General features: G+C 39.5%; 1 long non-coding RNA gene across 1 annotated transcript; it reads right to left on the bottom strand.

Annotated features, from left to right (window-relative positions):
* Positions 1–544: 544 nt before the first annotated feature.
* Positions 545–9,653, bottom strand: LOC107835005 (uncharacterized). Its single transcript, XR_001660830.1, has 3 exons — positions 9,531–9,653; positions 9,325–9,443; positions 545–696 (listed from the first exon to the last, which is right to left on the bottom strand). It is a non-coding gene; the product is annotated as an uncharacterized LOC107835005 (long non-coding RNA).
* Positions 9,654–9,686: the final 33 nt, after the last annotated feature.

Here is a 9,686-nt window from a genome sequence, read left to right as displayed (position 1 = left end):
GAGCCTTGCTAATGACCTAATTATTCTTTTCAGGTGTGGTGCAGCAGAGGCACATCTAAAAGTTGCAGGACAGCGGCCCTTGAGGACTGGAGTTTGACACCCCTGTCACGAGAGGACCCAAATTTGGGTCTTCTCGTGAATGACAGGTTAATATGCATCTTTATTGTTTCTTCTGTTTCAGATAACCACACACACACATTTATACACCCACATACATATACATACAAAACCGAATACAACTACATTGTTCCTATCTCTACGTCATCATCTGTCCCATCATCTCCCATGTGCCTCCTATTATTCCACAATAAAACTTCTAAGCTGCACCGGTGGAGTTGGCCTATTCCTTCTGACCAAGGAAGATTCAATTGATGAGAAATCTGAAATTAGCGCAAGCTAGACGCACACAGTCTTCTACAGTAAAAGCAAGGATCTTAATCTCCTCAATTGTCGTGCAAGTCACATTAATGTTGAAAACTGCAGGCTGAATTAATGTACAGAAGTTGTAGAGGAATCCATGGTACTTTGCACTGAAGGTGAAGTGTGCTTTGGAAGTTAATCAAAAGCTACCTTGGATGATCTTGTGATCACTGATGGTGAAGTGTCTTTGGGGCTGCTCTTGTTTTCACCAACATGCAGGAGGAAGGGCTGTCCTGGTTCCACGGCAATGAAGAAGGCTTCAACACTGGCTTGCATCTTTGACATAATGATAAGAAGACGAATAAATAATAAAAATTATTAAATATATTTAGCAGCACAGCTACATTCAGATAGCAAACAAAGCCAATGAGAAAGTGCTTCTACAAAGTAGCATCATTAGAATAACCACATACCTGCACATATCTGAAAACATGGTCCACAGTTTGACATGAGCTGTTTTTAATTCTCCTTGTGGCCTTTAGATGTAGGATGAAGCACATGAACCAACAGAAGAATGCCTGGTTTTCCCAGCCTGGAGGAACAATAGGATAAATAGCAGACACATTAGGATAATAAACAAACATTTTAAAGAGAAATGTGAGCAAAACTAACCAGACCCACCTGTGTGTGTGTGTCACACCATCACAGTCATTCAAAATACTTTGTCCACCCGGTTTACCCTGGAGAGCATATTTCACCACCTACAACATAAAGCATAAAAATGTCAGAAATAATTACCATGAACACAACTCAGACATTAGGCATTATAGAAATTAGTCAGGTTATAGAAACATTATGGAGAGGATTTCTTCTGACAACCTGTCAGAAGAAAAGTGTTGAAGTCATCATAACAGGCTTCAGTCACCAACATGAGGTTTTAATGAAGAAAAAAAGAGTCAGCCAATATGTCATTATTTATTATCATTATTGATAGGTACTTTTTCTCGAACCTATATTAAAGAACCACAGACAACATATATGAATTTTAAGGCAAAGCTTTTGCAAAAGGAGAAATCTCCGCCAACCGCCTCTCCAGGCCGTTCACAGAGAGTTCTGGTCTGCCTCCGCGTGAGCCCCTGTTTTATTGTCAAAGCAGAGCAGCCAGAAAAAAACAACAGAGGTCGTAAAACATTTAACCTAAACAAACCAGCAACTCAGTTCCAGGTGTGATATCTGATCTACGATCTGAGCCCAGTTCAAATCTCGGTCAAGCTGTTAACAAAACAAAATACGACTGCTCACAGGCAGTTAGGAGGTATTCTGATTGATAAGAATTTAGGGTCTGGGAAACACATTGTTAACTGTTTCACATGAAGATGAAACAGACAGTCCTGACCTCCAGGTCAGTACATAACATTAGACTGAATATGAACTAAAGTAATAACAAAATGATAATACCAAAAATCTCTATCAATTATTATTTATAGAGACAAACACATTTTGGCTTAGCTTTGATCACATAGATCAAACCACCGGTCCAGCACAGCCACTCTCCTCATTATGCCGTCTATAGTCGAAAACTTCAAGAAAACGACTCTGCAGCTAAATAATGTTAACTCAAATGGCCTTTCTGACAGTTTTAATGTCCGTTTAACCACCGACACCCCGTGCTACACCTGCTTGGCTAACTTTAGCTGCTAACAAAAACAATAAACCAAGGGTGCTCACGTCCAGTCCTCGAGAGGTCCTGCAACTTTTCGATGCATCTTTACTCCAACAGACCGGGATCAGCTCCGAACAGACCTGCTAACCAGCCATTCATTTGATTCAGGTGTGTTAATTGGAGCAGGGAAGCATCTGAAAGTTGCAGGATAGCAGCTGTCAAGGACTGGACTTGAGCTCCCCTGTACTGAACAGTCGTACCGCGATAATCCAAACAAATAAACTTACGTTAAGCATAAGTTGATACTATTGCGCAAACAGAAAGTTAATGCATTCATAAAAAATAATCAAAAACAAAAACATGAAGATCTTAACATGGAACTTACCTTGTTTTGTTTGTTTTTTAATAGATCTTTATTGAGATACAGAATACATAACAGTATAAACGCAGCATACGTTGTGGTATAAAGTCCGCCAGGGAGTTAAACATTGAGACAATACATCACCATTACATTACATAAATACATTAAGGAGAGAACAAAAGGAGCATGTTTTAATAGCTTTGGGGAACTTAGCTTGTTATGATAAGCTCCAGCCACACTGCTGTCTCCAGGGCAAACACGTGACGTCTCAGATACGTTGCAATTGTGTGAGCAACTCTTTATCAAAACCTGAGTGAAGTTGCCCCCCCACCTTCTTCAAATCAGACAAAATGGGTGTCAATCAACTCGTGTACGTTTGTGCTGGTTTGTGCAGCAAAAAATTTTCGTTTGTGCTGCTTTGACTCTGAAGATATTAGTGAAAGTGTAAAAGTCAAAAGGTCGACCAGCCCCCCCACTTTAATGAAATCAAACAAAATTGGTGTCAAATGTTTGTGCTACATTTGTGCTGGTTGACCTCTATAAACTACTATTAATATCTTTAAAAAGACAAGCGGCACAAACAAAAAATTTTGCTGCACAAACCAGTACAAACGTTTGACACCAATTTTGTCTGATTTGAAGAAGGTGGGGGGGCCACATTACTCAGGTTTTAGCAAACACCATCTCTTTAGGGAAACTGACAAACCTATCTTTGACAAACTTGACTAAACGAGTGTTTAATTAACATTGTATTTTTGAAATACAACACTAACACTGGTAATCTAACACTTGATTATGCTCTGTAGATTTCGATTCATTCCCTAAAAGATTTATTATGGAAAGTATTTTTTTCTTTCCGTTTAATATTGTCTTTAAATGCCGGTTCTCTAAGATGCAAATACAAGTAAATGTCTTACCTAGAAAAAAAACTGTATTGTACAATTATTTTGCGGTAGTTTACTACTAGTCGTCAGTGTTGATTATGACAACAGAAGAAGACATCAAATTGACAATGTCCTACCGTATTTTGGAATAACAGTATGTTACTGCTGGAAGCCATTTCTAAGAGTGTAGTTTTTGTCAACACCGTCAGAAATGAAAAGAATGTAAAAAAAATCAGGCATTATTGGGGGGCACCAGAACTTCTGAGGACCCCATGATCTCATCCTTTCTCTTCCTTTGCTCAAAGGGCTAGTTAGCTCTGGTTAGCTTATGTTATTCTTTAGTTTTTTCTCCTGTTTTATTCCTAAGCTGCTCGTCACAAACATGATGTGTCAACTCCATAACTGACAATTTACAAAACTTTTATGAAATTTTGTGAAATAAAAGCTTAATTTTAGTATATTGTAAAGATTTCATGGACCTGATGAGCTACAATATGGCCTCCTTCAGAATAACATATAAATTGAGGTAGTTTGGCTTTTTGTCAACTCCATCAGAGTTTTTGACTCTTTCAGTGAAATTGTTGTCAAATCTCACTTAAATGTGCAATTCCATCCATCCATCCATCTTCTTCCTCTTATCCGGGGTCGGGTCGCGGGGGCAGCAGCTTCAGAAGGGAGGCCCAGACTTCCCTCCCCAGCCACTTCTTCCAGCTCCTCCAGGGGAACCCCAAGGCGTTCCCAGGCCAGCCGAGAGACATCGTCCCTCCAGCGTGTCCTGGGTCTTCCTCTGGGACTCCTCCTGGTGGGACGTGCCCGGAACACCTCAAAATTAATTAATTTTTATGTATTTTACATAAATTGCATTACTTCACATGTATCAAGTTTTTCATTTTACTCATTAGTTTGTCACCACCTTCATCTCTGTGTCAACTCCGTCAGATGGACTTTTTGTTGTTTTTTGTTTTAAATAATATTTCTTTTGTTTCTGGAGAAGCATTTGTCTGTAAAATTAGTAAAAATATCACTAATAGGGTATTTTAAAAATAATTTTATATTCATTTTTGTCCGATGGTGATAAATTTCTGGGTCAGGTCGATTAAAGATGTAATTTCAAATTAAAGCTGCAAGCAGCCTCGGCCTATAGCCACCGCGGGGGTTCCAGCACCGCCTCCCGCCAGCCACCGCTGACACTCCCGCGCACGTCCACCAGGCGATATGTTTTGATCCGTTCAGGATTGCTCCTTGGTGATGCACCAAAAATCTGGTGCAGATTGGGCCATGTAGCGAGGAGATACAGCTGTTTGATCAACCTAGGGGGCGCAGTGGAGTCAAGTTACAATGTATTGCTATTGGGCTCTTTAGAGGTTCACCAGAGTCAATTATAAAAAGTCTGGTGTAAATCGGATGATGCGTGTGTGAATAAGAGACGATCGTGTGCATTTGGCGAGGGACTGCCATTTGGCCACGCCCCCACAGGTCAGTAGGCATTGACAGAGTTCATCATGTCATTTTATGTCAGTTGGCACAGGATTAAACCCATATGAATTAGAGAGTAAAAGTAAGACATACAGTATAAAAAACAGGCGAATTACTGTCGGAAGTGGGCGGGGCTAAGGTGATGTCATCAATCGACCACCTAACTATGATGAAGGCTGGTCTATAATGAGACATAGAAAGTCTGATGCAGCTGTGACCTGGCATTTGGAAGTTATTTCACATTCATGTTTCATGGTGAATAGTCAAAGTTTGACACTTAGCCACGCCCACATGCTTTGATGTACGAGGATTCTTTTGAAAACTTTTCACCCTCCATGTCTCAAGAGTGTGCTGAGTGAGTTTGAAGTCTGTATCTCAAAAGCTGTATGAGGAGTTCGATCAGATGCGACGTCTATGAAAAACAGGAAATGGCGGATTTTATCCAAAATGGCAGACTTCCTGTTGGGTTTGGACCATGGCTCCAAGAGACTTTTTTGAAGGTCCTGACATTATACACATGTGTACCAAGTTTCATATTTCTAGGTTAAAGCATGGCTTGGGGCTGAACATTTAAAAAATTCTAGGGGGCGCTGTAGAGAAATTAGGCCACGCCCATCAACGACTGTTATGGATTCCTGTTCGGGGATGGATAAGGATGCATCCTAGTGAGTTTGGTGCAGCTCGCCTCTAAAATATAGAATTTAGAGGCAAACGTATGGCGATGGCGTTACAGGTCAGTTCGCCACGCAGCCATTGCCACGCCCTCCTTTGAAAACTCTTGGCGCTTTAAAGCAAGTGAGGCCAACTTGTTATCTGTCATCCAACACAGAATCATCTTGATTAGGTTGAGAGGGCCAGAGATGGAGCTTTATAAGTAAAAAAAAGGCACTTCCTGTTCTGAGTGGGCGGGGCTTTGATTACGTCAGACTATGTCGATATAGGATCGTAAGGGATCCAACCAGGATCACTCATGTCAAGTTTGGTGCAGCTGGGCTCAAAATTGTGGGATTCAGAGCCAAACATATGGACACGGCGTTACAGGTCATTTCGCCACGCCCACCTGCTACATCAAAATCAAACAGGGTAGGAATCCAAATTACACCAACATGCTTTCTGTCTGTGGACACAGTTTCATGTTGATTAGGTCAAAGGGGTCATAAAGGGACCGTTCAGGGTAAAACATGACACTTCCTGTTCTCAAGGGGCGTGGCCTCAGTGATGTCATCATTGGACCATTGATGAGTTTAAAGCCGATGGATCGAAATCCCGAGGAGGAGTTCGATCAAATGCAACGGCTGTAAACGGACAAAATGGGGTCAAAATCGGAACTTCAATCCAAAATGGCCGACAATCTGTGATACTTGCACTATGACATTAATTGTAAATTCTGAGTGTCTTGGGGAGCTCTACAAGTTTACCGAATTTCAAGTCTCTACGATAAAGTAAGTGAATAGGAAAGGGTCTTTTGAAAGTTGCTAGGTGGCGCCGTTGAGCCGTTTCTTTTGCGATTTTTCCGTTGACCTTAAAATACGTAAATTTTACACGGGCTCTGTGCCCCCGCCAAGTTTGGTGAGTTTTTGAATATGATAAAGCCCCCAAAAAGCCAATTCATTTTTGACAAGAATCATAATAATAAACAGCACGATTACAACAGGCCAAACATCTTGCAACTGGGAGCCTGCACCTTAGCACCTTTACGTTTCCAAAACATCCTTTGTCATATTTGCATCCATAAGGTTGAGAAATAATTTTAAAAAAATTGGGAAAATTAAAACCCATTTTGTCCCTATTCTCAAGAATCAATCTTAAATATGCACGAAAGGAGCACAATGTTTTGCTAACACTAAGCTACAAAACAAACCCCAAAGTTTCACAGGTCAGTAAAAGGTTTTAATTTTAAAAAGGGAGGTGGAAGTAGGTCAGTTATGTTCCCTTGACTTCAACAACCTTCGCATGTTGTGCTGCGCAGTTCGGTGTGTTTCGGTTCCGTTTATAAGGCGACCCTCACACCAGCTCTGTGACAGAGCATCAGTCCAGCAGGTTTTTAAGTTATGAACCCCGCTGGGTTTACTTGTAGTAATCACAAAATAAACACAAGGGCAGAAAATAAAACTGTTACGGACTGAATATTCTGTTCTTTGTGTGGGAAATGTTTGCGTTTTTGGCGCTGAATCCTGATACTTAACGCAGTGCCTGTTCTGTCAGCTATTGGATTTGTTGTTACTCGGTTGTTATGGCAACGGATCTGCGTGTAAAGCATACATTTGGTCCAAACTAATTTTTCCAAGAAAATGAAAGAAGATGAACTAGGTGAGTTCCTGAGGCAGTTTGAATTGTGTAAAAATGTTAATAATTCATCAAAGGGAAACTGCAAACTTCCGCAAAGGTTACCGGAATAAGGGCTTTGCGTGGCGCAGTAGTTGGCGCAGCGCGGTGCCCCGCATATAAACTTTAGACCGCCGTAGTTCGGAATCTGACTCTCGTCCTCTGGTTCGCTTGTCTCTCTCTCTCTCTGCAACTTTTCTGTTGGATTGTTGTCATAAAGGCAAATAGTGGCGAAAAACTTATTTTAAAGAAAAAGACTACCGGAGAAATGTGCAACAATGCGGCATGTCGGGCTTTTCCTCCATCCAACTGATCAGCGCCACTTTGCTGTTGAAGCTTCTAACCTGGCAGCTTTACGCTCTTATAAAAATACTTTTAGACAATATCTGGAAACGAAGTTAAAGCTTCAATCTGAGGATCTCTGCCTGTGACAGCTGACCCTACTGTCACACAGACCTGAATGGTAATCATTTTGTTTGCTTATCCTTTACATTAATTTAGACATTAATTAGTGAATAGTTTAGATTTTTATTAACAATTATTTTCATTAGTCTGACCTTTTAGTTAACTGTTTGCAGTGCACACATTTAGTTAACTTTATTTGTCAGTTCTTTATATTTTTGTTAAAAGCAACAAATTAATTTATTTGTTTTGAGTTACCAGTTTCCTTTGGAGCTGCTGGAGGGTCACAGAANATCTATAAAGAGAGACGGATTCACTGCAGCACGGATGGATCTCACATCGGATTTTGGACTCGTCGGCTGAAAAACAAACACACACACACACACATATATATATATATATAGTATTAATCATTATTTGTGCCATTATTAATCTTTATTTATTAGTGTTTGTATGGTTATATAAATATGTATTGATATTACTAAATAATTTATTAAATAAATTATGAATGGCTGTGTGCTTTGTAATATGCTCTTCATACATCGATATCAGAATATTCCATTCCTATTCTATTGTTATAGCCACTAAGCATATTTAAATATGATGAACTATGTATTAAAAACATACTTAAAAAATACAATTGTTTATAAATGTAGCTTTGATAGATGTTTGAATATGGTTTACAGTAACAAAAAAGTGTGTTAATGTAACCCAGGTTAAGATAACCCTCCCTAAATATAAGCCTTTTAATAAAAATAGCTATAAAATAGATAAATAGGACATAAATAAATAAATAGGAGAATAAATAGAGAATAAATAGGTCTTAAAACAGTTAAAAATATAAAAACTAATAATGTAATTATACATCTTTTCTGCCCGATATTTGGGTTTATGTCAGTTATTAGCCCACGAGGTGAAATTAGCCTTGTGTTTTCTCTGGCTACTGATGATGCAAGCTATTACTTGTAATAACTCAAGTTCTGCTATTCTTTGCCAGATACATATCACCATTGTAGAAGCATATGAGATTTGCCGTTAATTCATATTTTCTGACGTTTTTTGTCATTTGTATGTTTATTGCATTTTACCGATAATCCATGTGTGGTGTTATGATGCCCTCTATTGGATTTCTGTGTTACTACAGGCCATTTTCATCCTGCATGTATGTGTAGCCGTTTTGCCCGCATGGCTATTAATATGCATCTTTATTGTTTCAGATAACCACACACACACATTTATACACCCACATACATATACATACAAAACCGAATACAACTACATTGTTCCTATCTCTACATCCTCATCTGTCCCATCATCTCCCATGTACCTCCTATTATTCCATCAATAAAACTTCTAAGTTGCACCGGTGGAGTTGGCCTATTCCTTCTGACCGAGGAAGATTCAATTGATGAGAAATCTGAAATTAGCGCAAGCTAGACGCACACAGTCTTCTACAGTAAAAGCAAGGATCTTAATCTCAATTGTCGTGCAAGTCACATCAATGTTGGAAACTGTAGGCTGAATTAATGTATAGAAGTTGTAGAGGAATTCATGGTACTTTGCACTGAAGGTGAAGTGTGCTTTGAAAGTTCATCAAAAGCTACCTTGGGATCACTGATGGTGAAGTGTCTTTGGTGCTGCTCTTGTTTTCACCAACATGCAGGAGGAAGGGCTGTCCTGGTTGCACGGCAATGAGGAAGGCTTCAACCCAGGCTTGCATCTTTGACATAATGATAAGACGACGAATAATAAAAATTATTAAATATATTTAGCAGCACAGCTACATTCAGATAGCAAACAAACCCAATGAGAAAGTGCTTCTACAAAGCAGGATCATTAGAATAACCACATACCTGCACATATCTGAAAACATGGTCCACAGTTTGACATGAGCTGTTTTGGATTCTTCTTGTGGCCTTTGGATGTAGGACGAAGCACATGAACCAACGGAAGAATGCCTGGTTTTCCCAGCCTGGAGGAACAACAGGATAAATAGCAGACACATTAGGATAATAAATACAGATTTTAAAGAGAAGTGAGCAAAACTAACCAGACCCACCTGTGTGTGTGTCACCATCACAGTCATTCAAAATACTTTGTCCACCCGGTTTACCCTGGAGAGCATTTTTCACCACCTATAACATAAAAAATGTCAGAAATAATTACCATGAACACAACTCAGACATTAGGCATTATAGAAATTAGTCAGCTTATA

This window comes from Poecilia formosa, unplaced genomic scaffold, assembly GCF_000485575.1.
Source record: "Poecilia formosa unplaced genomic scaffold, Poecilia_formosa-5.1.2 Scaffold912, whole genome shotgun sequence".
In the NCBI taxonomy this organism is placed as follows: Eukaryota; Metazoa; Chordata; class Actinopteri; order Cyprinodontiformes; family Poeciliidae; genus Poecilia; species Poecilia formosa.
Note: the sequence above shows the minus strand (reverse complement) of the source record. Positions and strands in the feature narration are given on the sequence as shown.